The sequence below is a fragment of the Solanum lycopersicum genome, chromosome 8, assembly GCF_036512215.1.
Source record: "Solanum lycopersicum chromosome 8, SLM_r2.1".
In the NCBI taxonomy this organism is placed as follows: domain Eukaryota; kingdom Viridiplantae; phylum Streptophyta; class Magnoliopsida; order Solanales; family Solanaceae; genus Solanum; species Solanum lycopersicum.
The window spans coordinates 7,058,501-7,084,245 of NC_090807.1; the positions used below are offsets into that span (position 1 = coordinate 7,058,501).

The 25,745-nt window shown below is 32.1% G+C and overlaps 1 long non-coding RNA gene across 1 annotated transcript; it reads left to right on the forward strand.

Annotated features, from left to right (window-relative positions):
• The first annotated feature begins 21,603 nt into the window (after positions 1-21,603).
• Positions 21,604-24,590, forward strand: LOC138337683 (uncharacterized). Its single transcript, XR_011211083.1, has 2 exons — positions 21,604-24,017; positions 24,313-24,590. It is a non-coding gene; the product is annotated as an uncharacterized lncRNA (long non-coding RNA).
• The last annotated feature ends 1,155 nt before the right edge of the window (positions 24,591-25,745 follow it).

Here is a 25,745-nt window from a genome sequence, read left to right on the forward strand (position 1 = left end):
TAATGTTGTTGCGGATACCTTGAGTAAATTGTCTATGAGTAGTACCACCCATTTTGAGAAAGATAAGAAAAACTTGGTGAAGGAAAATTAGTGGTGATAAATGGGGATGAATCATCATTAATGTCAAAGGTTAAATAGAAACAGGACCAAGATCCCATTTTTCTTGAATTAAAGGCAAATGTTGATAAGAAAAAAGTAATGGCTTCTGAACAAGGGAGAGATGGTGTGAGGCATCAAATTAGGTTGTGTGTACCAAGGGTGGACGAACTTCAAGAAAGAATTATGGAGAAAACTCATAGCTCCAAATATTCTATCCATTCGGGTTCCACAAAGGTGTAGTATTAATTGAGAGAATTCTATTGGTGGAGTAGCATGTAGAAGGACAATGTAGAGTTTGTTGCTAAGTGTCTTAATTGCCAACAATTTTAAGTAGAGAACCAAAGTCCCCATGGTATAGCTCAAAATATAGAACTTCCAAAATGGAAGTGGGAGATGATCAATATGGATTTCATCAAAGGTTTACCGAGGTCTCACATGCAACATGATTATATTTGGGTGATTGTTGATAAAATGACTAATCAAGCCATTTCTTCCCAGTAAAGACTATCCATTCAGTAGAACGTTGTGCGAAGTTATATATTCAAAAGGTAGTCGGACTTCATGGAGTTTCGGTCTCTACTATTTCAGAAAGAGGTGCACAATTTATTGCACACTTTTGGAAGTTATTCCAAAAGGGCTTGGGTTTGAAGGTGAACTTAAGTACTACATTTCATCCTTAGACAGATGGTCAAGTAGATCACACTATTAAGACATTAGAGGATATTATGAGAGCTTCAATGATTGATTTTAATGGTAATTGGGATGATCACCTACCTCTCATAGAGTTTCCTTATAGCAATAATTACCACTTTAGCATCCAAATAGCTCCATATGAAGCTCTTTATGGGAGAAGATACAAACTCATATTAGATGGTTTGAAGTTAGTGAAATTGGGTTGATAGAACCAGTTTTAGTGCACCAAGCTGTGGAGAAAATGAAAGTTATTCAAGAGAGACTGAAAATAATGCAAAGTCATCATAAATTTTACACAGATGTTAGAATAAGAGACTAAGAGTTTGAAGTAAATGATTGGGTCTACGTGAAAGTTTCACCCTTGAAGGGGGTTATGAGGCTTGGTAAGAAGGGGACGCTTAGTCCCCGACATATTGGTCCTTATAAAATATGCAAGAGGATTGGAGACATAGCTTATGAGATAGAGATACTTCACGAGTTAGTATCGGTTCATCTGGTGTTTCATGTTTCCATGTTGAAGAAGTACATCAGAGATCTTTTATTTATCATACAAACTGAAGATATTGGTATCAAGGATAATGTAAGACCCCCAAAATGAGTTAGGGTGTTTAGAGACTCGCATATGCCTATAATCTTGTTAACATGTTAATAACTTTTTTAAAGTATGTATGATTGATTTAAAATTATTTGGAAGTCAAATGTCCAAGACATTCGAAAGTTAGCCCTTGAGACGTGCATGTGTGTCTTGGTGTGTCTTCACATGTTTTACAAGTTTATTTTTGTTGAAACTGATGTGTGAGATCCTTGACATGTTAAGGTTTGTATTTACATTGGAAAATTTTGGGTACGACTCCCCAAGGGCCCTCCAAAAAGCCCTCAAGGAGGACCCAAAGGCTGAGACATTGTCTTGGCTATATCAGTTGACGAGCCCCAATCGACGCCTTGTTCTTGGGATGACGCCCCATTGATGGGGTCATAGCTCAAAACTTAGTCGTGTGAGTAGTATACCGTAATAATCAGCCTCATTCACCATCAATGGAGCACCAGGACGGGCCGTCAGTCCATCGACGCCCCGTCAACTGGCTTCTGTAGGTGCTGCCTGCAATTGTAGCATGCACGCTACCATGCAAGGGGTGAATTGGGAAATTCACCCCACGTCCCTAAATTACTATAGACATTTATTTACCTATTTTTGGGTATATTAAGTTGATTTATAACATAAAAAACCCATACCCAATTCATTCCTTCAAAAATTAAACTTCCCTCCAAAAATATCCTCTCTAGAAACCTCCATTGGAGATGGAGCTCAAGAACAGCTTGGATCTCAGATTCTCAAGGTTTCTTCATCCAATAAGGTATGATTATCTTTCATCTCTAGATAAACATTCATTCAGTAAGTTCCTTTCAATATTTTCAAAGAGAATTCATGATCAAACTTCCTCTTTTTCAAGCTAGCCATGGGTTATTTCTCAAAACATTTTCAAAAGCTTTCTCATGATGAATTTATAATAATGTATTGAATATAAAGTGAATTTTAATCCAATTGCATGATGAACCCATGATCCCTCTCACTCTCGATTTAGCCCATATTGTAGTATGTTGTGATCTTGATGCTAGAATGATTGTTATGAGATTTAATTATGATAAAATGATTTAGATATTACCCAAGATGTAAATTTATGATGAATTATGTATAGTTGATCCAATGTGTATGAAGTTTTGGAGAATGAATAAGATTGACCTATCTTCTTCTACTTCTATAGCTTGCTATGTAGTGATTTCAATGTGATATCGATTCTAAGGTAATTGAAGTAGGATTTCATTTATTCTATGTATCTTTAGCTACTATCCTATATTTTAATATTAATGAATTATGAATATGGATCATTGATGATAAAATAAAGGGAGATTTGGTAAGTGATGTATGTTTGTTTACTCTCTATTGAATTGGCGCTGTAGTGTACATGTTAGTATCATGATCTTGTTGTGGTTTATGCATGATTTCTTCCATATTAATATAAATTTAGCTACTGCCATATACTTGAATTTTTGATGAAATATGAATATTGGACAATGATGATCAAAGGTTAATGGATTGGTAAGAATTGCTCTTTTCATCTACTTCTCTATAGAATTGTTAGTTGAGTTGGCCTTGGATGGAATTGTGTGGTATGGTCCACTTATGGTGGAGGTGTTTACTTTATTATCAATATATATGTGTTGAACATGGCCTTGAAGTGAATTTGATGATTATATGAGTGTATGGTTATGATGATCACACTATATGAAGCTTATGCCTAGTCTTCTACTCTAGTTGTGATCTAGGTTGTGTTGTTAATGTATAATATTGTGAATGAATATGTTAGGGTTATGTTTAGGTGCTTCCATTGATATATTATTGATGATCAATGAACCCTTACTTATGTACCCCTATATGAATGTGTGATTAGCTAATGTTAGGAGTCTTAAATGCAAGTGTTGTGGTTACCTTGTCTCCTATGCTAGTATGTGTTGTGTGGTCTATTATTGAATGTGCATTGTGTTCCTAAGAGAGTGGATTCCTCAAGGTGTTGTTGATACCCATTAGGTGATCATTTTGACCAATGTACACACACAATCACACTTCATGCGTGCTTACAAGTAGTATAGGTTCATGGTGTCTAATGAAAGGTATTATCCTATGCACTTTTGTCTAATATGCATGTAAGGTATATGTCTATGAAGTATGTTATGTATTCCCCTAAGTAGGATGAATTTATAGGTGTACTAGTATGGGCAGTGGTATGTGACCTTGTCTATTGATTGCACATGTGTGCCTTGATAGGGTAGTTCCTAGGTTTGATTTTCTATGTACATGAATATGAATGCATGAGTATGTTATGAATGTGCATAGTGTCTAAATGTGTTATTATGTGAAAGGAATGATCATATAGTTACACATATACTCTTATGCATGAATAAAGTAAAGTATAAATATGTGTGGTCTAAAGGTGTTATGTGAAAGGTTTGCTCATATGTATGTACACACACACACACATGTATAATGATCTAGTCAATGCAGGGGACTTGAAAGGTGTTCTCAGGTATACCCTAAACTATATGGTGCTTTATATATGTTATGTCCATGTGAAAGGACTTCTCACATGATTTAGGTTGATGAACTCTCATCTATGACCTTTGAGCTAAGCACCGAGTGAACTTGAATAAGAGGGGTTTCCCTTCCCCTTGTAGGAAGGTAAGTTCACCAGAGTCCTCACGAGGTGGTTACCATCATATCCCAAAAGGCATAGAGTGATATTTCCATGAGTGGATAACTATGATGCCTCAATAGGCATAAAGAGGGTTTCCATGTGCACCTCCCAGTTCCATAAACTATGATTGACCCATAGGATCTATAAAGTGATATCACTTAGTATGCTAGCATGTGTTAATGTTCTACCTTGTCTAGGTAGAGCACCTTTCCTTGGTGTAAGGCTTTACAACACCAAATTCCATGTTAGCACCCATGGTATTATTGTCGGTTAAGGCTATACTTTCCCTAAAGTAAAATGGAAAATGGAAGTAAAGTAGGACCCTAACTAGGATAACCTAAGGGAACTTAAGTGTAGATTAGGGTATGGGACTTTACCTATGCATTGCACAAGTAGCTCTTGAAGAGAGTTCTACGGAGGTGTTCTAATGTAAGTGAATGTGTTTATGTCCTTATGCATGAAATTATAGTGTTATTTACTTGTTGTGACGATATGCATGGTATGAGTCTATATGATGTGGTCTCTTCTTATATGCACAATGTAGGTCTTATTGACTATATGATGAAGGTTTTGCTTGGCATGAATGAAGTTTTCTATGTTGTCGTGTTGATGTATGAAGTGAATTGTTAAGGTTTTTGGTCTCATGATAGGTTTATTAAGTATGTGTGAGGTTGTGGGGCTTCACATGTACATTGCACTAGTATACTTAGATTGGGGTTGTGAGTAAGGTCTTATATTGGCCTATGTGAAGTGAAGTCAACATATGTGCAATGTGACTATGGCTTACTGTAATAGTGTTAGATGTTTTGACTTGAATGTGTCTATGATGTACTATACTTCTATGATGGTATCACTAGAGGGTTACTTGGAAGGTTAAGGAATTAAGAAAAAAATGAGTTCACTGTAAAAGAAGGATTAAAGTGGGTGTGCTTACTGTAAAGTCGTGGCTAATATGCCTTAAATGCAAAGTATGATTTTATGTGATGTTGTGCCTACTAAAAATTCTTACACGAAGTATGTGAATTGTATGATGTCTATTGCATTAAGTTCTATAAATTTTTCACAGAAAGACATGATGCATGGTTTCAAGTAAAATGTCTCTTTTAAATGCATGCTTTTGCATGGTTGCCAATATAGGCATTCTTGTACTAACACCATTCTTCTCTACCTTTTTACACAAAGTTTAGGTTATCGATGATTAAAGGAGGTCTCAAAGTGAAGGGCTTGATATATGATTCTCACGCTCAAGGAAAGGAATCCTTAAATCCAAGGATTTCCTTAGTCATGTCTTACTGTAAAGTTGTGTAATAATGTAGTTATGTTTTATATTGAAAGGGTCGTGTCCCTAATGTACTCTAATAATGTTGAGTCTAGGATGGCAAAAAGAGACTAGAGTCTTTAACTATATATCATGATATTTTATATATAATGGAGGTGATGGTCTAGCATATGATATGTTATGAAAGTTTTAAAGTTTTCTCTAAATTTATCTATGAAAATGTAATGTATGATAACTATGGGATTGTATAAGACCTACAAGAGGTCAATTACGCTATGTTACTTCTAGGGAGTGCTCCCCAGTCGTGACAGATAGCTTGTCCTATGAGGAGATCCTTATTCAGATTCTAGACCATCATGTTTGCAAGTTGGGAACTAAAGAAGTAGCAACAACCAAAGTTCTATGGAGAAATAATTTGTTGAAGAAGCTACTTGGGAATCTGAGGAGGATATGAATAAGAGATACATACATCTCTTTGAATATGGATAAGTTCCAAATTAAGGTATTAATCCTTTTCTTGGCTCTTATTTAAGTTGGCATGTTGTATTTGAAATTTTTTGCTAGGAGTTTGATCTAAGTAATAGATTTTAAGCCTTATCCTACTAAAAGTCTTCTCATTGAGTAAGAATGCTTCCAAGTGGGAGATATTATAACAGCTGTTAGTCAAAAGACATAGAATTAGAGAGAAACCATTTTCGGAAATAAGTTAAATCTTGAAATTTAACAAAATTAATTGTAGTATGAGTTTTGGGTCAACTTGAAATGACCATAATTCCTAGATCAGGATGAGTTCGGTGTGCTACCAGATACCGTAGGAAGTATTTTTGAATTATACTACCAACGTTAGCGAGTTTGCTCAATTATGAGTTTGTTTACATGATATATGCCAATTTATATTATGATATTTTATATATAATGGAGGTGATGGTCTAGCATATGATATGCTATGAAAGTTTTAAATTTTTTGCTAAATTTATCTATGAAAATGTAATGAATGATAACTATGGGATTGTATAAGACCTCCAAGAGATCAATTACGCTATGTTACTTCTAGGGTGCTCCCCAGTCGTGACAGATAGCTTGTCCTATGAGGAGATCCTTATTCAGATTCCAGACCGTCATGTTTGTAAGTTGGGAACTAAAGAAGTAGCAACAACCAAAGTTCTATGGAGAATTAATTTGTTGAAGAAGCTACTTGGGAATCTGAGGAGGATATGAATAAGAGATACATACATCTCTTTGAATACGGATAAGTTCCAAATTAAGGTATTAATCCTTTTCTTGGATCTTATTTAAGTTGGCATGTTGTATTTGCATTTTTTGCTGGGAGTTTGATCTAAGTGATAGATTTTATGCCTTATCCTACTAAGAGTCTTCTCATCGAGTACGAATGCTTCCAAGTGGGAGATATTATAACAGCCGTTAGTCAAAAGACATAGAATTAGAAAGAAACCATTTTTCGGAAATAAGTTAAATCTTGAAATTTAACAAAATTAATTGAAGTATGAGTTTTGGGTCAACTTGAAATGACCATAATTCCTAGATCAGGATGAGTTCGATGTGCTAGCAAATACCGTAGGAAGTATTTTTGAATTATACTACCAACGTTAACGAGTTTGCTTAATTATGAGTTTGTTTACATGATATATGCCAATTTGAAGTTGGTATGTCTAGAAACGGAAAGTCAAAATTGGATTTTAGAAAGGCATTATGGTCTTTTCACCATCCAGTTAATTAAATTTCATTTTTTATAATTAAGTTGTGGTCTAAACTGATTGGATTCAGTTTATGTTTTCTAAAAACAAGTTAGGATTTTGAGAGAAGAGAAAAGAAGAGGAGAAAAGAAAAAGAGAATCAAGGAAATCCAACTTCTTGAGGAATTGCTTGTGGATTTTGTCAACGGGTGATCCATACGATGTATATGAGATCACATAGCATTGTGTTAGTTTACTACGTTCTTGAAGGTTTTGAAATTGAGTTCTTGATTTGTTGAAAGTGTTGAGGAGTTGATTTATTCAATTTCATGAAATAAGGTGTCATTTTTAGTAGATTCTTTCATATATTGGTTGTGACATTGAATCTAAGTGTTCGGGGAAAGAACCAATCAAGACTAGAGGTTTTAGAGTGTCACGATCGGAGTCTAGACCCTAGCCGAAACCGGTGTCGTTGACCTCTCAAAGGTTGCAGATAAGCCTACATACATCATCATTACATCATCTAGATAAAATTTAGCAGAAAAGTTGAAGTTTTTGATTAGTTGAAGTATACTTAGACTTCATAATAGGAAACATTGTATTCGAATACTATCATCTACATAATTTCATAATCGTTCACAACAACCATCTAATACCAAGATACTCAAATGAATGAAATAGTTCATAACTGCATTAAATGTATACTTGCCAAAATGGCATCAATACGATGTCTGACACAAGTGAGAAATAAACTCTAGTGGAACATCCTTCACTAGCTCATGCCTAAATCTAAGCTAGAATATAAAAGATAGGCATCCTTGAAAGCAAGAGGGACTACCAAGTCCGGATGAATGCTCCACATCTGGATAACTTCAGTGTAGTCTCGTAATGCTCTATCATTCACCTACACCTGGACCTAAAAGTAGCAACTTGTATGGGATTAGTACTCACTTATACTAAGTATGAGTATATGAAAGTACACACCAAGGAATACATGATTAAGAAGAGCTCTCTCCTAATAATATGAGTTATGGAAAGTCAAGTCAGTTGACTTGCCAAATCGGATTAAGAAAGTCATGCTATAAGAGTAACATGCATCATCATGCATATCATTTAGCAAACAGCACATTACATATTGCACATTTCATATCACATAGTTCATATTATTCCTTCATATGACATGAGACCTTGGAATCATGGACTTGACATTAAGACTTCCCAAAATGAAGGCTCAACATATGGGACCTCAACTAGTAGCCTCATTTAGCAAACACAGAGTCTGCTTCATTCATTCATACGTACTTCATTTTCATTCATTCATATACTAGTGCAACCACAAGTCATACCTACGATGTATTTTAAGACTCTCATGGGGTTCGTTGTGCAATGACCAAGAATAACCTAGTGTTATTACTTAAGTCTAGCTGACCTCTTGATTATCCTATCCTAACACCTTTGGTATCGTTCATTTCATTATGTGTATTCTTTGAGGCTGGCCTCATTCCATCTTTGGGAACTTTAACCTTAACCGACATAGATCATGTGAGCATCATGAAATCCAGTGTCTGCCCCACACCGAAAAGAGGTGAAATCACCGGCCTAAGTGATCTGTACATGCTAGCGTATATAGGGAGTCGAACGCTTCTAGATCCCTAATTGGCAGTATAGATATATGGATACCCATAACTGACATGCCGGACAGTATCATCTCATGAGATTTACGTGAACCTCTGTCATTCCCGAAGGAAGGCATCACCGCTCATAGCTAGCCTATCGGTGCTCATTATAAAGTTTCATTACATTCAACTCATACATCATGGAAGCTGGCTTCTAGCATGAGGACATCATACCTCATAGATGATTTATCATCTCGTCATTAGTATTAAGTATGCATTAACTTCATTAGAGTGTTCATAGAGACTAGTCTCTTCACTAACTTTACACTCTCATAGGTAAGTACGTTTTGGTAATATTTACTTAGGCTCATTTGAGATTACTCTTGTCTTTTACATTAAACTGTTATCATATTGTAACCTCATTCATTAAGTTTAACACATTTGCTTTTCATAATTACTCACCCCTTCACGTGAATGTTCATTTCATCATATGTCAATGCACTTGGACATTTAGTGTGTTTCACACTCTTACTTAAACCTTCTAGGGTTACATCATTTTATCACATACATCTTAGTCTCACTTACTTTTAAATGTGTATGCCAGACTTATGTGTCCACACATACAAGCCATGAGGCCAAATTCATAGTTTGTCTAAGTGATTCATGTTTACCCAAGATTATATGGTACAAGACTTATGCATCTGTAGATAAGACAAGATATTTATTTCGATCTTTAGAGGCAGCATTCATTAAATATTTACTTATGTATGACTTATGTGTCAATACAAAATTGAGAGAACCCGATTTTGAATCCCTTGGACAAAACTTAAGTCTATTTTAAACTTGATAATTGCATTTTTTTTTCAAATTTGGGGGACCCTAGTTCGATCCCCATCAACCCCATAATATTTTCTTTCTGTTTCTCCTCTCCTTTTCGTTTAAGCCAAGGAGGTTGTGGGTACAATCCCCCACAAGCTCATTATTTTTCTTTTAATTTATCCCTTAACTTTCTAACCTATCTAAGAGGTTGGGTTCAATCCCTACTCTCCACATTTATTTTCTCCTTTTTTTTCTCCTAACACTCTCATCCATTCAAGAGGTTGTAGTTTCAATCCCCACTCTCCATATTTATTTTATCCTTTATTTTTCTCCCGAAATTTTTATGAAATTTTCATTTAGTGAGGTCATGGGTTCAATACCCAATTACCTCACATTTAGAAAAAAATTAAACGAAGTTCATTTTTTTAAAAGTTGGCCGAGAGATGGAAATTTTGTCTCCTCCAATCCTTTTTTTTTTGTCTTAATCTTTTGTTGATTTTTTTGTAGCTTTCATGTAATGATGTCTTGGGTTAAATCCGTAGTAATTTCACTTATTTTACATTCATTTTTCATTGCATTTTACACACCTTTGATTGGCCGAACCCAACCTACCAAATGCTGAAAATTTGTTCACTATTTTCATCCCCTTGTTATCATCATTCGTACATTAGATCTCAGGACGTTTCATAAATCATTTGGTGCATGTTTAAGTATATTTTTTTAATGGTTATATTCATCCAATAATTACCATTAAATCCAACAACATTACATCACTTTTGCACATCATGATTTACACAAACATTTGCACAAACATCATTTTTTACATACTCTCGGTTGGCATAAATTAATATGCTTACAATTCTAAACACATAATACTGAACACATTATCATGAAAATCACACTTCATACTTACACTACCAGCAAAAATACCACAAAAATGATTTATAACCTATTTCTGATTGAAATCAGAAGGATACTAGGGACAAGAAGTTCGACAAGAACGGGAGCAACCCTAGTTTCAAAATTCATTGAATTCATGGAAAGAAAATTCTCTGGGAGAAAGGATTCCAGGAGAGAAACCCATACCATTGTTCAACACACGATCTGCTGTCCAAAACGCTCTCCAAATTCATCTCCAAGTCCAAAAACTTCAACACAAAACTCGACGGAAAACCCTTCTTTTTGCTTTACGTTTTTGGTTAGATTTTTTGTCTATGTTTTTGACGTGTAAATTCTTCCAGTATGAAGAACTTTTGGTTGTGTTTTATGTTCTTGTATTTCTTTAGCGGATAGAACACAAATTGAGAGATTTGAACGTGAAAGATACAGGTAAACGTGAGAAGTGAGTGGTTCCTTAGGATTAGAATTGTAGTTTTAGACTTAGTCAAAATAAGGTTTTGTTAAATTATAAAAATCTGATTTATTTAAATCACACCTGAAAGGACCTTACTGCCCTTACAAAAAATCAAATTTTAAACCCCATTTTAATAGACTTCGCGTCGCTTTCGTCGAGGATCGAACCCGTGACGTCCCCATCGCTAAAACGTTCCCCTTCGAGTCGACCTGACCCAAACCGCCCCATTAATTAACCAATTAATCAATAATAATAATCGGATTTTCCTTTTTCTAAAATCAACATTTAAATATTAACTAATTAAATTAATTCTCCAATATAAATAATCAAGTTAAATCATTGTTCCTATCTAGATTTGAACCCGAGTGGAGCAAGATTTTGCTCAATGGGATATTTCGGCCCTTTCTACCAAAAATGACCCTCCACCATATTAATTACATATTTAGGATAATTACGATACTATCCTTAGTCTGGAAAAAGACCATTTTACACCTAGACCCTCCAAACATAAGATTTTCTCTTTTTAAGTCCGGTAAAGACTCATCCGGGTAAATCTTCATATTCGGGAGCCCTACATGGATGAACCCAAACTTTCCTAGCTCAACTAACTCCCCAAGTTAGTTGACTTGGCTATTGCAAGGATTCAAGGTCTGTTTCTATGCACATCAATCTGTGTGAACTCGATCTAATCGTAGGCATTCTAGACATACTAAACATTACTTAGCATATTCATTTTTAGGTTGTTACATAGAGTTGCAAAACAACCAAGAAAAATTAAAGTTTTTTGGCAGGGGTCTAGGGCGCCGCACCAGCCAGAGCGCCCACTTCAGTGTCTAAAGTGGGCGATGCGCCAGCCAGAGCGCCACAACTTCAGTTCTGAGTTTAATATATGGTGCCCTGTGCCACTCAAAGTGACCAGGGATGTCAAGTACGCTACTTATCCCCACTTCTTTCCGTACTAGCTCCCTTGAAACGAACCTATGCTTTCTAGTCAATTTCTACACTTTAAGGTACACCCAAACAACATGAAATCATCATTAACATCAGATTATGAGCCTTAAATCAATAATTCTATTCAAATAAAGTTATGAGTTAATTCATGAGAAGTCAAGAGTCAGGTCAAGAGATGCTCTTAGAGTTTTTGAAAGTCTTTTTTTCAAATGTTTTTACTTTGTTTTAAGATTTAAAGTTCAAGTTGAGTAAAGATCAATGAGTAAAGATTGAAGTTTATTAATTCAAAGAGCATATGGGGACTATGTATTCCTCAAGAGTTTAAAATGTTTTCACATCTAAAAATAAGAATGGAAACCGAGATTTTCAACGAGCCTTTGAACTAGTTTTTAGAAAAGAGTAAATGCTTTTACAATTAAGCAAGAGAGGTAAGTTTGATTTCCAAAATGATACTTTGAGCTAAGTTTTGAGAAATTATATCAAACGAAAGAAGTATGTTTTACAATATAAAAGTTAGTATTATATTATGGGAGTAGCATTGATCATCGATATGGGGGAGATTTAAGACAACTCTCAGCCCCCATAAACCATGTAGCCATCATGGGTAGAAAAGAGTCATACTTTTTAGATTATTCTTTAGTTATTTTTAGCATAGACGAATGAATCCACTTAGTAGTCAAGCTCTATACGCTCGGCAAGGTATAGGACAGCACTGGCAGCGTGAAGCAAAACGTTGTATCATCACAATAGCTCTTAATGGTTGTCAGTTACAGAATGTCCTGCAGCGGTATTTTTATTTTTATATACATTTTGGAGTTTATTTAGTATCTTTGTGTACATACAAGTTACTATTATATTTCTAAACACATAATTGATATCCATATTTTAAAAAGTTTTTCTTTATATAGCACTTGTTTACACTGCTTTATATTGAAATAAGTTTAGTTCAATTCAGTTCACTTGAGACCAAATTTATTTCAGATCATTTTAAGCTTATGTTTTAGAATTCTCATAGCATACTAGTACACTTAATGTAATTATGCCAATTGGTCTGCATCTTATTATGATGTAGATACAGGTAATCATGATCAACATCCAACATCTCGTTGATCCAGTTGAGTATCTCAGAGTTTGTTAGTGAGCCTCCTTGCATTCCGGAGATCCTTTTAATTGCTTCACTAGTTCAATTGTTATGATCGGAGGTCTTATCCCGACATCCATCATTGTTATTAGATGCTTCATAGACAATCATAGGTTATTAGTTCTTTAGTCTTATTACATTTAGTTGTTTTTATTAATACTCGAGTTTGTTGTATTTGCTAGTTGAATGTTCTCTTTCTTAAACATTCTAGTTTATTATATGAGTTTATCTCTGCAAAGGTAAGTCTTCCGCTGAGTAGTTAGTCTAACAAAGGTCGCTAGGGGCTAACAATGATTCTCAAGTGCCCGCCACGCGTCTAAGATATATATTAGGGCATGACAAATAACTTCACAAAAACATTATTTTAATAGTTCTAGTTTATTAGTTAATAATTATATTTCAATAAATTCAGTTAGTGGTAAAATTAATTGGAGGTGTAAGTGTAGATTTCTTATAGTACATGAAGTGTACATCTTTAAGTTTGAAATATAGAGAGTTCATTTTAAATTGAGTCATACTAAAAAAAATTAATGTACTAAGGGCCCGTTTGGATGGGCTTAATAAAAGCAGCTTTAAAAAAGTACTTTTGAAAGTGCTAAAACTTATTTTTAAAATAAACAGCTATGCGTTTGCATAAAAGTGCTGAAGTTGTTATGCCAAACGTGAAAATAGAAAAATAGAAGAAAGAGATGTTAGGGTTATATGGGTAATTTGGAGATTGTATAAAAATATTAAGGGAAAAAACATAAATAAGCTAAAAAAAAAAAACACCCCTACCCCAGCTTTTAACTTTTGGCTTAAAATAAGTTTTTTTAACTTAAAATAAGCTATTTTGAGTATTGTCAAACAGTTAAATAAGTCAAAAACCAGGTTTTAAGTCAGTTTGACCAGCTTTTAAGCTGAGCCAAACAGGCTCTAATTATTTTTATAACGAATTTGACATTAAATCGATGATGTTTTTTTGTGCTCTTAAAAAGTTGATCTACATGGATGAAACTTCATTAGATACATAGAGTTAATATTTTTTTAGTTTCATTTCATAGGATAAGTTCAACCAATTTTTTTACTTAAATATATTCATCAATTTTCAGAGCGCACGCACATACACATATATAATATATTATTTTTTTACAAAAATATCCAAAAAAAATCAAGAAGGAAAAGTAAAGTGACAAAAAGAATGAGAAGAAAAAAGAGTTGAAGAAGAAATAAGGCCATTAAATAATTTATGGAAAAGGCTCAAATATGTCATCGAACTTTTAGAAAATGGCTCATTTATGTCATCCGTTAAAAGTTTTGCTCATTTATGTCATTGTTGTTAAAGAAAAGTTTCATTCATGCCTTTTTTTTAACTTCAATTTTGCAAAACAACTTTTCACACACCAAACAAGGTTTAACACTTTTTTATTGGTTTTTTTGGATCAATTGTACACTTTTTGCTTCTACATATCTAAGAACATATAAGAACATTAACGATTCCCAAATTTCAAACTTATTCAATTCTTCATTGATTCGCCTCAAATTTCAAGAGTAGTTTCGCTGAGATAAATATCAAAACTCAATTTTTTATGAGCTCGAATTCAAGCTAACTCAACAAGACTCAATTGAAATTTCTTCAAAGTTTCAAAACTTCAACATTTATTAATTTTGTAGATACTCCACAACTTCAAATTATTTTGAAAATTTGAACATAAACTCAAAAAAACTAGTCAACAAAGATTTAATGTAAAAAGCTACAAAAACAAGAATCAAAGAAATTTTTGAAATTTTAGGATTGATTTTCGTTTTTTTGAATATATTTTTTAAATATGGGTGAATTTTTTGAACTCTGCAAATGATGTTAGAATTTTAGTTTTTTTTAAAAAAAAAAAATAAATTAATGATTTATCAAAAATTTGAGATGATTTAGTGAAGAATTGAAGATGTTGAATATTTGGGAGTTGTTTATGCTCTTCATGTGTTCTTGATGTTTTTAAAGAAAAACAAGCAAAAAGTATACATTTGATACAAAAACACCAATAGAAAAGTATTAGACCTTGTTTGGTGGGTAAAAAGTTGTTTTGCAAACCGGAGGTTAAAAATGGCATGAATGAGCCTTTTCTTTAACATCAATAGCATATATGAGCCAAACTTTTGACGGATGACATAAATAAGCATTTTCTAAAAGTTTAATGGCATATTTAAGCTTTTTTCCAATAATTTAATGGGTAGAACCAAAAATTTCTCTTATCAAAATAATAAATAACACTCTTTTTACCTATTCTGACCAAATAACAATAAAACAAGTGAATAAACATTCACATTCCGCTAATGTGGCATTCGTCAATGGCCAAGTTTATCTATTTTTTCATAATTTTCAATTTTGTTCTTCATTTTATGTTTAAAAATAAGTATAAAAAAACATTATCTTCCCATGAGCCTTCATAACATTCATTTCAACCAAAAGTAATGATACAATAACTATAAATATACAATAACTAAAAAGGTAACGCTAATTTTGTTTAATTTGATTTGATTAAGTTACTACTAAATCGATAGTAACTAAAATTAACCCAATTGATTTAATTATAGTGTTATCTTAAAAAGGAATGTGAATTTTTCTTAATTTAATTTAATTAATTTTAATTTGATTATGTTATTGCTAAAACGACAGTCACTAAAATTAACCAAAAATATAATGTTAATTTGATCATAGCATTAACATAAAAAGGAAAGTAAATTTTAATTAATTAAATTAAATTAAATTACTACTAAATTGGAGGTAACTAAAATTAACCAAAAAGGAACGTTAATTTGATTAGCTGTAAGTTTTCTTATACTAAAATGACTGAAAAATAGCACTAATTAAGCGATTCATTTTTTTCTTAATTGTGAAATTAATGATTATAATTTATTTATTCAAATCATAATTCTTCCTTTCCGTTTATTTTCATCAAAAGTATCTTTATTTTAAATTGTAATTACAATGGCTTTTAGTATGTATTAATTTTTGAAAAATTATATTTTATTTAACTTTGATTCTCATATTTTATATTTTTTTTTACTATATATAGATTGGGAGTGTATTTTCTTTTTTCATATAGTAGTTTGCTTATATATATTTTTTTCAGAGTTGATCATTATTGATAGACATTATTTGATGATAAGGAATAAGATTTAAAGTATGGTGAATGTGATTTCTTTCAAGACAAATGGGAATTGATTTATAATTTTTTCACTCTTCACATATGAAATTCAGATGTTACTAATTATATTATTTTTGGTATGTTCAATCTCTTATTTGACTTCATGATCACCTTAATTCTAATAATGTATAATAAAATTATTTATGTTGAAGTGTTTTTAATAATAGAATGTATGTGGCAAGTGGATTAACTAACGTGGAATACAAAGTTATTCCTGAGAAAACTTGTGGAAGAAAACTAGGAATTCACGTGCAAGTAGGAGTTGTAAATTTTATCTCTTAAGAAACTTGATTCCCCTAAGAAACTTGATTCTTTCTTTTTCGGTTTCGTTCCGCTTTTTCATGGTCTACAAACAATAATTATAACACAAGAATAATCAATAAAGGATAACTAATTACCCGAATTATCAACAATTCTATCAATCCTAGATCAAATCCGTGATCCCAATATTTAAATTAGGAATTTTTCCATCATAATTTCCAAATCAAAACTCGCCCCTTTCGATAATTAGCCATGAAACGAGATTCTGCGGATCGATAAACAAATTCAGAGAGTAAAATTCTTATCTTTATAGATGAAAAACTGTCAAGAAGACTCTTGGGTTCGCTCCTTAGCTCTCAAGTTCAAAATTGCAGAACAAAACGCTTTTGAAGTTTATTTCCAACTTTAAGTCATGTTTGTCCCACCACAATGGTCTCACCCCGCTTATATCGGCCCGCCCTGGGGGGAAATCCCGCCTAAGCGGCTTGCACAAAACTAAAGAGGAAATTTAATAATTTCAATTCCCCCATTTCACAACAAACCTTCAACTAACAACACTCAAAAACTATCTGTTCACGCCAGGATCATTTTCGGAAGTTCTACTCACCCGATTTTATTTCTGTAAAATCGTACGAGTTTCTTAACGTCTTCGTTATCTACTCTTGTAATTAAAATTATAATTAAATCACTCAATTACTACCAGATTTCCCTAGAACTCACTGACTCCGATTTTATTTGAATCTGGACTACGTTAAAAAATTTCAAGTTACTATAAAAAAGTTTTTCTATCCAAAAATTTTCCCCATTGCTTTTCTATAACGACGGAAATCAAGTCGTTACAAAATTATTGAATGAATAAAGCTTAAAAGTTATAAATATTGAGAATGTTTTGGCAAAATTTGATGTCTAACACTTATTATAACATAAGGATATTTTTTTAAAAAATTCCACTTTAAAATACTAAAAAAAATGTGAAAAATAATTCTAATTTGTCATTCATAGTTAAATACACCTCTAATGTTTAATATTTTTTACTTTAAAAACAAATAAAGTTTTTTAATTTTTTTACAATTAAACGTTTTCAAACGATTACTTTACATGTAAATGAATCGTTGAAGATAATCCCAAATATTAAATTTCAAGCCCAAAATCGGTTAGATCCAAAATGAAAAAACAAAAAACAAAACCAAATAGGACAAATGTACGAAGCTTTAATTATTTGTCTCTTTTAAAAATTGTCGTAAAAACATAAGGACCAGAAGAGGACAATTCTCTAATCTATTTTGGCTGATGCATAATTTTCTTCATATAAGATTTGATTATATGGATATTAATAATTCATTTTGAGCAAAAATACTATTTTTCAAAAAATTAGTGTTTGTGAGTTCTCAATAGCAATTTCTTGAAAATTATGTCCAAAAAGGTTTCTTTTTCTCAGAGAAAAACTACAAAAGGAAAAGTTTTTTTTTAAAAAAAAAAAATGGTCAAATGACCATAGTACTTCAATAATCCCTATATTTTAAGTACGGCAATATATGAAAAAAAATCAATATTTTTGAAGAAAAAAAAGTGATGTGTAGTCTCGATATGTTAAGTAATACAATACAAACTGGTTCAAATAAAATTTTACAATATGTAACAGAAACCTATAAAGGCGTCCTGTTTTACCTAGACCCTAGTCATGGTGGGTCATTTGTTGAATAGTATTTTACTACTAAAGTGAATCACTTTGGGTCGTGAGTCGTGATATTTAACAGAGGCGGACTCGTACGTGTATCTGTTAATTTTGAGAAAAAATTATGTGTATATATATTTATTTATTTTGGAAAATGGACTAAAATTAGAAAATAATTAATAGTGCACCATAAGTAACATAAAAGTGATGTTGTAGCCACTCTGACTTGCGTTTTAATCCAGCTAGATCCTTATTTCCATTAGTTTGATTCCAAGTTTAACTTTAAAGCTTAAATTTTAGTTAAGTGAATATTGGTGTATTCGAAATCTTTAATTTTTGGGCTCGACTCTGATTTGAAGTGCGATTGTTTGCAATAAATTTAAACATAAGAGAAATAAATCAACTACACAAATAAAATCAGAAGAAACACAATTTTATTCATCAAGATTGTGGGTACAATTCTGTTAATTTATTGATCCTTTTCTAATAGGATATTTATCCATGAGTCGAGGGTCGTTAAGGATCGTAGTGACGTATTTCTCAAACTATGATAATTTAGACTTGATCTACATAATTCGAGAGTCGTTAGAGAAATATAAGATGATTTGAATTTAATCTATTTATGAATATTTCATGAGTTTGTGGAATAATTGAGATATTCTAAATGCCTTTTCAAGGGAAATATAGTACAATTTATATAAATATAAACTAGAATTTAGGATTGAATAGCCTCAAAAAATTCTAATTAAAATTTAACATATAAAATTTAACTCAAATTAAATACGTCTTATAATATCTTATAAAATTTTAATGTCTACTCCAACATGAGAAAAATGATCTCTTTCGATCATAAATGCAGTGATATAATCAAAAAAATTTAGACCAACCGTTATAAATTGTGGCCCCTCTCCAGTATAAGCTTATTGCATACATTCTCTTTTCTCTTACTTTAGGAGAAGGAATTAATGGAGGTCAAAATAATAGTAGTAATAAGTTGACTGTGGTTGTGTTCTGGTCAAATCTTTGATAAATCATCCATGTTACCTTTAATGATTTGCCCAGAAACTACCATGATATGTTTAATTATTGTATTTCTTGTTGGTACATAATCAAATTATATCGTGTAAAATTACGAGTACAAAATTTTTTAAACAAACAAATAAGGAAAAATTTTAAATTGGTTTATTCTCTCTATTTAATAATACTTGTTCACTATATTATTTTAAAATATTTAATAATATTTGTCTACTTTAAAAAATTAATCTATAATTTTACAAGTAATTTCTTATTTATCCTTATTAATTATAGTTATTTATCTATTATATTTTCAAGACATTATACTTATTATATTTAAAGGTTGATATACTAAAATTATCCTTCTATTTATAATTTTCTTGAGAGGTGTGTCAAATCAATAGTATTGAACAATTATTATTGGACTCCCTGTTACCTCTCAGTTTTTTCTTTTTTGGTTATCCCTAATTACTTATTCATTTTAACAAATTAAGAAAAGACAATTTTTTTACCTATTATATCCTCAATTAATTATTTTGAAAAAAGATAAACTTCTTAAAATCTTAAGTTTTTTAATTCATCCACTTCATAATTAATAGAGCTAAAATGATAAATTCAATATGTCAATAATTATTTTTTAATAAGTGAATTTAGTGGCGGAGCCAAGATTTTCAATAAGGGGGTTCAAGATCTGGAAAAAAAAATAAACATATAAAGTGGCCGAAGGAGGTTCGACGTTTATTATATATATCTAAATAATATTTTAATCATATATAAATAATATAATTTTTTTTCGAATTCCAATAAACTTCCTCATTATAAGATAGCTCCTCTATTGAGTCTGTCAATTGAAAAATGAACAAATAATTAAAAACGGAGCAAAATACAATTATGTGTCGCCCTCGAGATAAATTGAAGAAGAGAGCATTTATTTCTGAACAACCAACCAAGCATCATATCACATAGAAATATGTCACTATTAAGCAAAGGGCACACCCTGTATGCCCCACTCTAATTTATGAGTGAATTATTTGTTGTGTATTTAATGGCCTGTCTCTTAACATTCAATAAGGCTTCAAGAGTTGAAGTGTTTGCTATTCATGGCTTCATTCACTAAATATTCAAGTCAAGAGCTAAGAGTTGTAGTAATTGCTAGTGGACTCTTGATCATTGCCTTTTTATATCATGTTCCAATTACAGGTCAGTAGTATTTCATTATGTGAAATAAATGATACTTAATTAATTATTCCTTTCTGCCATCTCATCCTCATCCCATAAATACTAATAACAGAAAATATCCACCCTTTTAATTAATGAAATTATTGTTTCCTCTTCCTTGTAGTTATAAAATTTAACTATCATAAATATATATGATTAATAGAGTAGTATAAATTCTTATAATACTTTAAATATGCATATTAAAGTTATTTTTTAAAAAAATGATGCCATCATTATTTTCCTCTTCTCATGCTTTACTCATAAAAATGAAGCAGAAAGAGAAGAAGATTAGTCTCTACAAGTTGCATAAATTATTCGCCGTATCTAAGTATAATTGATACTCTTTTAACATTTTGCATTTAACGAAAAGGATTATAAATACATAAATATTTATAATTTATTTTAGATCCTATAATTACTGGGAAGTACTTTCTTATCAATTAAAATTTTGTGCTCGACTCCGCGAAGAGGCCGGGTAATAATAAATTTCTTACTTTGGATCTTTAAATGGTGAGTTGATCAATGAGAGATATTGATGTACGGCCCAACCCGGTAAAGGAGGAGTTAGGTGGGGGTTCATGGGTTCGGACGAACCCGCTAGCTATTTTATAGATTCTATATTTGTCTTAGAAAATTAAATAAATGTATGCATATTAACATGTGATTTGTGAACACCAAATAAAATTAATTTATAACCCTCAAACTCCTAATCTTGGCTTCACCTCTGCGTACAGGTGGTGTTGAGGTGCCAAATTGGGGAAAGGGAGCAACTGGAGTGAAGGTAGGATCAAGGCCACCAAGGTGTAGTGTTGATAAATGCTTGAACTGCAGCCCTTGCATGGCTACCCTAATTGCACCAATTCACCAAGGAAAACACAAAGCTTCTGCTGCTTCTTCTCAACATGATACTTATTATCTTCTTGCATGGAAATGCAAATGTGGTAACAAGCTTTACCACCCATGATTACTCTACTAGTATATATGTTTGTAATTTTATACCTGAAAGATATCGTCTATACCTTCTTTCTCAAAACAAAAACAAAAAGAAAATGATGTATGCTTGTCTAATATATCTCTATATATTGTTGTATACTTATTAGTTTGTTATGATGTATTTATGAAACATGAGATTTTCTCTTATGATCAATTTAATTTTCAAGTCCGTGTCCACTTTTTTCATTTAATTAAGAATATTCTTATGTACTTGTATATAAGATAAAATTTGGGCTTTAAAACAAACATTTATATTAAATTATTTGTATCAACTAAAATTCAATTTTTTTTAAAAAATAAATTTTAAATTTTTATTCAAATATAACTGAATGTGTTTGTCCATTAGAGATATATCGGTTTTGAAAAAGGTGTGATTTTTTTGTAATAATCGGGTTTAGTTGTTATAGAAAATCCAACGGGAAAAATTTTGGACCGGAATTTTTTTTGGTAGTAACTTGAAATTTCCCATCCTAGTGCAAATTTGGACGAAATCGGAGTCTTTAAAATCTAGGGAAATCTAGAACAATTGGATGATCATTATGAATTTGATCACATGAGTAAATAGTAAGGCGTTGAGGAACCCGTATAACTTTACATATAATTGGCTAAGGTGTGGTGAAAGAGATAGAGAGGTTGCATGGGGTGCCCCTTTCTATTATCTCAGACCATGATATCCAATTTACATCCAAGTTTTGGAGGAAGTAACACGATGAATTGGGCACACAACTTACTTTTAGTTCAACCTTTCATTTGCGGACGGATGAACAGTCGCAGAGGACTATTCAAGCGTTAGAAGACATGTTGAGGGTATGTGCAATTGACTTTGGAGGACATTGGGATAATTTATTATCCTTGTGTCATTTTTTTATGTTAATAATTATCACTCTAGCATTGATATGACTCCATTTGTGGCACTCTATGGGACAGGATGTAGATCACCCATAGGTTGGTTTGAGGCTGGAGATGTAAAATCTTTGGGGGTGAACTTAGTAAAGGATGTTCAAGAATAGGTAAGGAATATTCAAGATAAGCTTCTAGCAGCCCAGAATAAATAGAAGAAGTATGTGGATCATAAGGTAAGAGATGCCATTTCATACTTGTAAAAATGTTCTTCTTAATGTACCACCCATGAAAGGGGTGATGAGAGATTTGGCAAGGAGGGCAAACTAAGTCCGCGATACATTGGTCCCTTTGAGATTCTTGAATGAGTGGGGTCCATGACTTGTAGATTGACTTTACCTCCTAACTTATCGGGAATTCATCGGTATTTCATGTTTCCATATTGAAGAGATATCATGGCGACAAATATTATATCATTAAGTGGTACTCGATTGTATTAGACAAAGACCTCTAATATGACGAGGAACTAATTGCAATTCTTGGTCGTGATGTGCATAAACTGAGGACCAAGGAGATTAAGTCCGTGATAGCTCAATGGAAGCATCATCCATTTGAGGAAGCCACTTGGGAAACTGAGAAGGACATGCAAAACAAGTATCCCCAATTGTTCGTGGATTCATGTACTACTCTATTCTTACTTTAGACCTTTTTTCTAGTTTTACTCGAGGACGAGTGAGGGGTAAATTGGTATCTATTGTAACGATTAGGTTCTGTCGTTAGAAAAGTCAAACGGGAAAAATTTTGGGTTCGAAAATTCTTTTGGTAGTAACTTGAAATTTCTCAACCTACTTCAGATTTGGACGAAATAGGAGTTTTAAATTCTAGGGAAATATGGTAACAATTGGATGATCTAGTTATAGATTCAATCACATGAGTAGATAGTTAAGGCGTTAACGAACGCGTACAATTTGATGAAATTGAATTCTGTGAGTAGAACTCCTGAAACTGATGATAGCACGAACGAGTAGTTTCTGAGTGTTGTTGGTTAAATGTATGTTTGGAAATGGGGATTTGAAACTCAAAATTTGATGTTATGTTTTCGTGCAAGCCGTTATGACAGGATTATTATTGCTAGGGTGGGATGTTGTAGTGGGTGAGGTACGCCGTGGCGGGACATACACAACTTAAAGTCATAAATAAACTCCAAATTTTTTTTGGGTAATTAGTGATCATTTATTGATCCCGTTTCATTACGATTGTTAGTAGACCAAGAACAAGCGGAGCGGATACGGAAAGGGAAGAATCAAGTTTCTTAGGGGATTCAAGCTTTTTTCGAGGTAGGTGATGTTGTGATTTCATGATTGTGTAATATATGTTTCTTCTTTCTTCATTATGATGCATGTATGTATGTGAATGTTGCGTTATTGATTACATTAATGTAAATGAGTATGAATGAATAACTATATGTCATGAATAATTTCTTGATTGTATTATTATTTAGAATATATTTGTGATTGTGGTATGTTGAATGGATCGATTGCCACGTACCCGCATAATAATTGGGATTGATTGTTATATTCCGACATAATATGAGATAGGTTGCCACATTCTGGCATGAACATTGAATCAGGTATCACGATCCGGTACACTAACACTTTGTTTTTGAACTCCATGAGAGGACCAATGACTTGATATATAAATGCATATTGTTGAGAATATGATAATCGATATTGTATATGTTTGGTATATTGCATGTTTATGATGTTGTATTTACTTAGATATGTTGCGCTTAGTAGGATAGCCGTGTGATTACCAGCACACGCTGGTTGTGTATTGATATTCCACTTACTCTTAATTTTGATGAGTACAAGACATCTTCAAGAAGCTATTGACAAATCTCGCTTCGAAGATCAGTGACCGTTTCGAATTCAAGGGTGAGTTAGTTCTTTCGGACTGCCTTGGGTCCTTTTCTTTCTCAGTCTATTTCATTCGAACTTAGTTAGTTATTAGTGCATTACTTTGGGGTTGTAACCCTTCTTGTTTAGACTTATGAATCTTGTTAGAATTTTTATATATTGACTTTCAGGTTATACGTTATTTTTTTTGCATTGTTTAGTTGAGTTGTTAGATCATTTGAAAGTTTATGGCAACATCATTATTTAGTTATTTAAACATTCTTTCATGGATTTAAAATTGTTTAGTTGGTGAGTAGTTATGGTTCTCCTACAGGGAGGTTAGCCACTCACGACGGTCTGGATTGTGACATTTTTCTCCATAAATTACAATATTTTCTCTGCGATCACCCATTTTTGGAAAACCATTTTTGGGGGCTTCCGCCTTACACACGGAAGATTGGATTGCCTGAATCACGCTATAGTCCTGGGTGTCTTCCAGTGGTCTTCTAGCCTTAGAAGAAGTTGTATTAACATTAGAAAAATTCTGCTAGTATCTTTTAATGACTGGTTGTATAATGATGAAGATCATCACAGTTTTCCCTTACTTTATAATATAACCAATACTCACTACTATACAAACTGCCGAAAAGCGAAGGCCAAAAGCGACGGATTGTGTCATTTTTTTTGTTAAAATCAACGGAAAAGCGACGCAGTCAAGTTTGTCGCTTTTTCAGAAAACAACAAACTGCATCACTTTTTTTTAAAAAAAATTATTGTTTGAATAATGTGATGTCGTCCGTCGCTTTTTTGTTATCTTTAATTTTTTTTGTTTTTCAAAAAGCGACACAATCCATTACTTTTTTTAATTTTGTAATTTTATAAAATCTTAAAAAGTAACGGTCAATGAGACGCCGACTATCACATTTTTTTAATTTTATTTTTTGAAAAATTCAGGAAAGCGATGCATCTCCTCACTTTTCAGGAAAATAAATTTTGAGAAATCAAAAAGGTGATGGACTAAAGGACCTTATGTCGTTTTTTTGGATTTAAAAAAAATAAATATAGAAAAGCGGCGGAAAAAACCACCGTATCCGTCGCTTTTTTTTTACTACATAAACTGATGTGTTTTTGTTGTCCTCATGCAAATTCAATTCAATTTAGTCCAATCAAACAAAACACATTATAAACATGCTATACAAAATATAAAACAACAAACTAAAATTAATTTTGAAAAATAGCTAAATCACAATTTAAAGATATATTAAGTCTTGCAAATTATAAAAAAATTCATAAACTAAAGAAATAGAAGCTAATTAGGAAGTGAAATCTATAAAATCATCTTCCTCCTCACTCCTCACTCTCGTCGTGGATATTTTATTTTATTTTTTTGTAATAGATTTTCAAACCAGTTTCTCTCTAATAAAATAATATTCCCTTTATCGTAATTTGACTCTCAAAAAGATTTTATTGAAAAAACACTTTTTGAACAAAAATAAGCCGAACACAATTTGTTTATAAAACATTTTTCAAATAATTTGCCAAATATAAATTGTTAAATTTTTCAAAAATAATTTTTTAAAAAGCTGTTTTTTTTAATAAAAAAAATACTTCTAAAACTATGCAGATTTCTAACTTACTCTAACTCTTTTGTATGATAAAAGTAGGGTTGGACCTAATCTGGTTCAAACAAAAAAATCGACCAAATTGAACATTTTTTATTTCAATTTCGTTTTTTCAATTTATTTAGTTTGTGTTGGTTTGAAAATT